Raw genomic sequence first — 9,362 nt, forward strand, 5'->3', positions numbered from 1 at the left:
TAACTGTCTCGGCTGAAGAAGTGGAAACAGTGAAGATGTGGGTCTTCTTCGACAGATCGTTCTCGTGATAGCTTGACAGAGTACTCAGCTCTTCCTCTGTCGGTAATACTCTTTGTGTTCGCCTCAACTCGCGCAAGGATCTCTCAAGCTCAGGGTTCAACGGTACTAATTCTCCACCCTGTGACCTGCGCATAAGATGAAACTACAAAAAGAATATAAGAAAAGTTTAAGGAACGGATGTCCCTTAAACTAAGAAAGACCAAAAAATAAAACAACTAAAATTAGGACTATTGCCTCCCCTGCAACGGCGCCAAAATTTGATACCCGTCGTTGTGAGTACCAAAGATAAAATTTATAATCTCCTATTAAGACTAACCTAGGCTAGTGGTAACAGGGTCGAACCACAAGGAGGCAGTTGTAAACTTTAGTTGATCTATGTTCAGTCCGAGGTAACTATTATGGGGATTAATTTGAATTGGTCTATAGCTAATAACAATAGAAAGGAAATAAACTAAAAATACGATTTAAACAGATAAAAGAAGGGTACTAGGATGGCCGGGTCATTATAGCTTCGGCGGCAAACAAACTAAGTCGATCTCAATCAATCACGAGGTAAGGCGGGAAATAAGAGGTCCTCTCGGTCCACTCCTAACATATAGCATCTCTCGATCTCGCTATAGGTCCCTAATGTCACTAATCTCGACTTTCGTCTGAAAAGTGACTAATGGTCTAAACTATACCTATCTTTCGATCTTAGCACAATTTAGTCGATTTAATTGACGGTCAAAAACTTTCCCTATCTTTCGATCTAATGGGTCAGTCACAAATAGGTATTTAACTGGTCGCATGCATTCGATTTGCTAAATACAAGATTAAGAACAATTAAAACGAAGGATAACCTTACAAGGTCAGTCGATCGACCACCAAGATCAGTCGATCGACTGACACGCGGGTTCAGTCCGTGTTCAATCTAGTGCCGCCTATGCTACAATTCCCCTACATCCTATCACTATAGATTTAGCTACTCATGATGAAGGTAAAAACAATAATACAACTAAGACAATAGGGTACTGAATTCATGATTTGAAATAGATAGCAAATAACAATAACAATAATTGGCCTTGGGCACTAATCTAGCAATTCTAATACTAATGACGAAAAGCGAAACAATAAATGGAATTAGGGCAGAATGAATACCGAGAATTTCAGAGGAAGGATCAAGAACAAAGGCAGAATTCCAATGCTAAAATCGATATCCCAAACCCTAGCTATTCGAAACAAAACTAAAACTCAAAGCACTGTATTGTGATGTAAAACTTAGATAAAAACTTCATTCCAAACTTGATGTTCTCTGTTACGTTATATAACAATCAACGCAACAACTTATTTCCTAAACCTAGACTTCACGGGCTTCAAGATTCACGGTCATCTAATTCTCGTCTGAAATAGAAATCCAGTCGATCGACTGCTCCTCAGCAAACAGTAGCTTCTGGAACCCGAGCATTGGTCGATCGACTGACAAGGCTGGTCGATCGACTAGCTGAGCTGCTACTTGACTTCTTTTAACCCGTGGACTTGTCTTTTTGGGCCTTGGATCGCGCACCAAGCTCGTTCCTTAAGCAATTCCTTTACGTCATATGCAATGCAGGTCACTCGGGGACGGATTTGGCTTGATTTCCCGTTGAATTCTTCACATTTCTGCAATAAAGTACAAAAACACGAAAGTAGAAGAAAATAGGGAAATATAGGCATATATTGCACATCTGAGCTCTGAAATGCGTGTAGAATAGAGTGCGAAACGTCATATTTTAGACACGCATCAAATCCCTTTGACATTTAGGGTAGATTCGGTTCCCCGTGGTACTTTAATTTTTCATTGGGTAAGTGGGGTAATAAAACATTATTACACGCGAAATTTGGTTGGACTCAACGGGATATAAAGACTAGTCTTATGTTCCAGGGCTAGAGATGGATTTTATGAAATACATCGACCGAGAACTCTATAGTAGAATCAATTAAAGAGTTAATTCACCAAATTTGTCCAAGTATGGGTTGTATCGGTTTCCCGTACCCATGTTTGTATAAAATGGATCTCGGAATCATTTATATAATTTAGGTGCGAGGTCATTATATAAATGCATATTTTCTTTAAAACCTTGTTAAAATGTTTACAAGTAAAATGGTAAATGTTAATTGTTTCCTTCATTCCCATTTTGTAGTCAATTTCGATTAATTTTCAATGACAACTCCGATTTCATCCACTTCAACATGTTGAACCGCTCCAGCTCTCACCAATGCTTCTTGGCTCCGATCCTTCATGGATCGATGTAAACTTGAAAAGAATGGCACTAACTTTGCCGATTGGGATGCGCAACTGCGCTTAGCCGCGGAAGGTGACGACAAGCTTCCTTACCTTACCGAAGCCGCTCCTGCTATACCTACTACTAGGTCCACCGCCGCGGTTAGGGAGGCCTATGAGGCTTACCTAAAGGAATCAGCCGCGATCAAGAATGTCTTGATCTTCTCTATGGATGCCGATCTCCAAAGGAGTGCTATTAAGATAGGCACCGCCTATGAGATCTACACCAAGCTTGTGACCATGTTTTCACAAGCTCCTGGGATCATCCAATATGAGGCGACCTCTGCATTCTTTGAGCTCAACATCAAAGAGGGTCAAAAAGTGAGCCCTCATGTACTCAAATTGATTGAGCATGTTGAAACGCTCAAATTGCAAAAGGTTGAAATTCCCGAACAACTCGTTATTGACCGAGTTCTCCATTTCTTGAATCACATCAAAGCATTTGTACAGTTTAAGGTAAACTAAAATATGCAAAACATGAAAAACTCTCTCCATGAATTGCACAACTTTCTTGTACAAGCCGAGAGAGACATCGGTCTCAATGTAAGTGCGACTAAGGATGTGCTCAATATTAATGAAAAGAGCAAAGGGAAATTCAAGAAAAGCGCTAGAAAGGGTAAGAAACCCACTCCCAACAAGGGCAAAGGGAAAGCTATTGGGAATAGCTCATCCAAGCCCAAAAAGGGTGCATCTTCCGAAGATAAGTGTCACTATTGTTGTGGTACGGGCCATTGGAAGAGAAATTGCTTAAAGTATCTTGGAGATGTTAAAGCTGGACGTGTGACTCCAGTAGGTAATAAGTTCTCTAATTTTGTGTTATTGATATAAATCCCAACTTTGGTATTTTGATACAAGTTGTGATTCTCACCCCCTTTAAATGTGATATAAGGCATGTGAGCAAAGACAAAGGCAAGGACAAGCAAGCTTGAGGATGATCTTCAACATGGGATGCTAGTGTAGCTGCCCATAGTAGAAGACCTATGGAAGCTTGGCTTTTATTTTGTATTGTCTTCTTAGTATTATTGTATTTTGGCTTATTTTTTTTAGAACTTGTTTTGATTTCCATTTTGGACATGGAAGTTTGTTTTATTTCCATTTTGCAAACAATGGTTGTATGAAATTTAATGGCTTGGCTTCCAACCCAAGTCATTCGGTTTATGGAATTTTCTTTGTTCTAACAACTTGTCATTATGCACCTTTCACAACAACAACATAAATTGATTTGACTTAAATTGATCATAAAAGAATTACAACGATTGAATCATTGTAATAAGTTCATAAGCCATGAATTTGATTCCCTCTTATACTTTTATGACCGAAAATCACATCTTATTTGAGATAAGATAGAAAGATTAAAAAGTCAAATAGAGTTATTTGAACTTAAGTAGAGAATTTTAGAAACCAATTGAAAACGCCACTTATAACTAAGACTTGTAAACCACCTAGAAGACTCCATACGGGTTATGGGAGGTCTTAAGACCCTAAAACTGTATAAGACATGGATATGAGACCAATACTTTATCTTATAAAGTTTTGTCTATATTACTACAAGATTACAATGTCATTACAAGAGGGTCATCAATTAAGGTCATAATGTGCGACATTTACTCTTGAGAATAGTTCGTTGCTTACATAGCTATCGTTCGATAAAATAGGCGTATTTTTCAAAAGATAGAGTGGGAGAAAATTAGCAACAAACTCAAGACTAGTGACGAGACCAAAAGAAAGCTTGTTAGGTCAAACTCGAGACTAGTAAGGACACCAAAAGAAAGCTTGTTAGGTCAAAAATCAAGACTAGTGAAAAGACCAAAAGAAAGTGATCTTTTATAAAGATTATGAAGTGGTTATATCGAGAAATTTCAAGTCAATTTACATAAGAGCCTAACGAATCAATGTGAAGTCTATGCATAAGAGTTTCATGGATAGACATTAAATTGTCCACAAAGCCGAGTTAAAGGGTAACTACGCTAAGATCTATATTATCATTGCTACACCTCAAAGTGTAAATAATCGAGCTAGATGTTAAGACCAATTTCTAAATAGGTATTTAGAAAGGGTGTGAGTGTGTGACACTAACACAAGGTTTTAATCAACACTTAGAAATTGCAATGATCATCTCAAGTCATGCGATAAGAAAATGGCTTTACTCGAGTTATCGAGAAGCAATAAGTATACATGGATTAAAGTGGGAGTCAATATTGTCATGTTTAGACATGGAGATCAGTGGGAGAAATTGTCTTTTATATTAATATCATTAAGGATGACATGCTAACACTACCGTTGATGAAGGAGTGTTTTTGTTTTCAATTCTCGATGAAAGAAGACATGTTGCTTTTTTAAGATTCCAAATCTATTATTATATAGGGAATTTTAAGTTGGCACGTAGATAAGTATCTTATGTTGATGAGATTCATTATCGGTTTAATATCAACATAGGTTGAGGATGTTATCCATTTAGATGAAAGTGGAATTACTATGATAGAGTCATAGTCATTCACTGAACCCCATGAGTTGTTGATCACATAAAATCGATTGCTAATGTTTCCGCCATTAGAACGATCATGTATTCCAATGTATGCACATGTCATGATGAATCATATGCTTGCAGCATAATGAGTCAATGAAAAGTTATTTTGTATAAAAGTCATTTGAAAGCTTTCAAGAACATCCACTATAATTCCTGAAAAGAAATGAGGATCCGTACTTGTGTTTGGAAGACGTACTAAGTTATGTGTTGAAGGGTTACACAAACTTTAGTTTCCAAACCTATAAGGATTTAACGAAATCCTAGGCTAATTTTATTGACTCAGGAGTAAGTGACTAGAAAAATGTTTTAGTATCAATCATTGCAAATTCTACAAATGGATTTTGAGTACGTTGTGATGTGGTGAGTAATAAAGGAACTATGGGTAGATCATTTCGCCAAGTATTTTATCACAAGTTATATGATAACAGTGGGAGCATTTTACAAGTTAAAAGGCCCAAGTCTATGAAAAAATCTAGACATGTACTCAGAGAAATTCATGACATTAGAAATGACATTAAATAGAAGCAGAAAGGAATTCATAAAGTTGGACCAAATGGATACAAGGTATATCCACTAACCAAGCTTTTATTGCACCTTGATAAGTATAATATATATATATACACATATATATATATATATATATATATATATATATATATATATATATATATATATATATATATATATATATATATATACACTTTAGATTATAAGATATGAAGTAGTAATATGGTACAGACTATTCATATGTGATAATCGCATTTGTCGTTGAGTTTCTTAAACTCATCTATTACCTTGTTATATCTCGAATAGGTTGTTGAGACAACATTGAACCCTATTGATGTGAATCGGATTAACATAGTAATTGCCCCTGGTCACTCATATGAGGTGACGTCTCCAAGTGACTAGATTGTGAGACGATTGATGGCAAGTTCAAATGCCATAGAGTCATAAGAGATGACTAGTCGATCATATAGACAGACTGTAAGAGACACTTTGTCGGGCTGTGACCGCTTATAGAGTTCTGGTAATTCATATAGCCTGGTCGTGGCGAGAGCTACTATAGTATTCTTTTGAGTCAATTCTTTGACTAAAGACTATTCGCCCAAGTTAGCACAGTTTCTGAGTGACTTTAAATTATGTTCTACGATTTTCGTAAATGAAGTCTAGTGGGCATCTTTTCGGTCATGATGAGCTATGGTTAAACAAAGGGAATAGTGCGATAGGAATTGTCCTTCCCCTTGTCAGGGTTATTTAAAAATCTCAGAGCCACTCGAGGAGTAGTGAACTGAAAATGCGTGGTCACGCTCAAAAGGTATCTACGGTAGATAACTCCAGTCAGACAGTTACTCTCTAAATCGAGAAAACCACTCTTGATATGATCACTTGCAAGAACGACCTGAAACACACCTTGCATTGAGTGGGAGATAGTAATAGGACAAGAGAATTGGTGACGCACACTTGTCTCGGATAAGTGGGAGATTGTTGGAGTATGTGTCCTCAACAATAGTGCAATCACAGTAGTAAAACACATAATAAGAATACATAAAGGGATGATTCATTTTTATACATTAACTGATCAACATTAATCGGTAATGATTGGCTGACTAGAGTTTGACATTACTGTCGTTTGACGGTGGTGATTAGTTGATCCCTTAAGGTCACACCTATAGGACAATTCCCTTAATAGATAAAATTAATTAATTGTATAATGATACAGATTGATTAATTCCTTAAAATGAGTAAGAATATGAATCTTATTGTAATTCGATTAAATAAGATTCGTTTTAGTAATTAAGATGTTATATTACTAAAATTTTGTTTATGAAACAATTAAATTAAGAATGAACAGTTAATTATAATTACAATATGTTGTAGATTATATTAACATGGACCATTTTATTTACATGTAATTAGGAATTACTAGTCAATTATTGTATATAATTAAATTAATAAATGTAATGATATTTAATTGTTAAATATGCATTAATATTATTAATAACATGTTATAGGTCACATGTCACACCTTATATGACAAAATAGCAAAATTGACAAAAATAAAATGGAGTCCATTTTATCTAATGGACCGGTTTTTAGAGGAGATTTGGAGGGTGAATTGTTTAATTTTTTAATTGAGTGGAATACATAATGATTACTATTATGGTCTATTCAACACTCTAACAAGTTTTCATTAGGACTATTGCAAGATCAATTTTTGCATGCATTGGCTCTCTAATCCTCTCCCCTCCCAACCGGTTTTCCCCCTCTTAAAATAAGAATTGTTCTTATTTTTCATTATTCATTCTTACACAATATCATTTTCTTACTTTTCTCTCGTCTTCTCTCTAAAATAAAGTTTTAGAAAAGAAAATTAAATTGTTCAAAAATCTTATATTTAGATTACTAAAAGTAGCAACAGAAATAATATATATCTAGTTAATATATTAATTAGTATTAAAGGTTGTCTTGGCGCAATTAAAAGGAGGTTCTCACATTATTGAGACAAGGAGGTTCATCAAATTATTTAAGCTCAAGAACAAGTAAGAAAGGAGTTCTTACTTGTGCCCTTAAACCGATTTCATCAGTGTAAGAAGCATTCTTCTTGTCTTTGTTTTATATTTTGTTATGCATGCATAAGATCATCATATTTAATTAATGAGTAATTAGATATAAAATTAAAAGAGTTTATTTTAAGGGTTAATGAATCCTTTCATGTATATGATAAATGTGTCTGCTGATAGCGTGAACTATTCTTTCTATGGCAGTCATGACGACAAGAACGTGGGCAAGAGTCTGCAATGAAATTGTTCTATAAATGGATATCAGAAGGCAATATTCGTAGAGACTGGTTAGTATGCGCAGTTTTCATAGTAAGCACCATTTCTAGTTACACAAGAAGTTGATAAGCAAGTGAAATAATCTAGATATATGAGATTTTCATAAATGTAGTAAACACATGCCACTCTTATATTCGACTGTCACCTACTCCGTTTCGCTCTTTAATTCTGACTGGTACATAACAAATTACATAGTTTGTCATGACAATACATGTGCGATCTTTACGAAAGTGAATGTCATGTCATGGGATTAGAGGTAATTGATAGGCTATGTCGTACACCTAACAAAGATAATTTCCCTAGACACAAATTAATGTAGTAATAGGGGTCGAACACAAGGAGACGGTAATTGCGCTATGAAATACTATGAGTAGAATTCTATCAAGGTCGATTACGATTGGTTTGGTTTGTTGGTTGGTTGGTTTGTTTACTAGCAAATGAAATGATGTAGACTATAAGATTAAAGGAGTCAAGGGGAATCGGGTCACACATGCAATTGTAAATATATATTCATATTAAACTCGGAAATAATAACATTGTAAATTGTTTAGGCTTAAAGACACCCACCTCACGATATTAGTATCAACCATAGACCGGGTCCTAGAGAAACTCACGTTTATGACTAGTTTGTCCTACTACACATGCTTAGTCTAATCCGATTCTGTGCCTCTCGACTTATTGAGCGAATTAACAAACTTAATCGATGAATAAGGCCTCTAAACAAAGATTAATCATGACGATTCAAACATGTGATAGAAACAATTAGACAATATAATATAAACCTATTTTAACATTTTACATATATTAGTTATTGCATGGCTTCCCTAGTCCATAGACTAAGGAAATTTAGCTACTCATATTGAAATGTAAACTACAAACTATGATGTGTGAAATGCTAAACATGATTATAGAAATGATATAAACTAAATGATGAATCATGAAATGTAATAATAACTATGTGATATAATTGAAATACTAATGTTAAAACTATGTGATAACTAAAATTGAAATGTAAACTAAATAAATTAGAATTAAAATTACCGAGATAAGGAATTATAACTTGAACCAAGAACTTGCAATGAAGAACAAATGAGAACAAAAAGCTTGAATATATAATAACCAAATGTTTAACAATAACCAAATGATTAACAAAGTTAAAACTAATATGAAAACTATGAGAGAATTTTTGTGTGCTAAAGAATATAAGAAATATGAGAATGTATGATGAAAATTAGATGCTAATTAGGTCGGACCTAGCTCTCTATTTATAGGGAGCTAGAAGTTTAAACGTATGTGCATAGAGCAAGGTAACCCCGATTGAGGGCGCCAACCCCGATCGGGGTCGTGGCTTTCCAGCTTGTTCGCCTTAATTCCTCTAGTTAATGCCCATGGAATCCAATGCTTAGCGATAAATATCCCATTAAGTGTCCGATAATGATCTTTAAACTTGGCATCTAATGCACTCTAGAATCCTAAGCTTCCATCTTAGTTGGACTTCAAATCTTGGGCTTGATTTTGCGCAAGACTCATTTTGCATTTCTCATTTAAATCCATATACTTATACATCAAAATCCATGAAATAATTCAAGGTTGGTCCAATATTCTTGCCACAAGTAATGGAATAAGCTTCTAAAAGCGT

The sequence above is a fragment of the Silene latifolia genome, unplaced genomic scaffold (assembly GCF_048544455.1).
Source record: "Silene latifolia isolate original U9 population unplaced genomic scaffold, ASM4854445v1 scaffold_70, whole genome shotgun sequence".
Taxonomy (NCBI): domain Eukaryota; kingdom Viridiplantae; phylum Streptophyta; class Magnoliopsida; order Caryophyllales; family Caryophyllaceae; genus Silene; species Silene latifolia.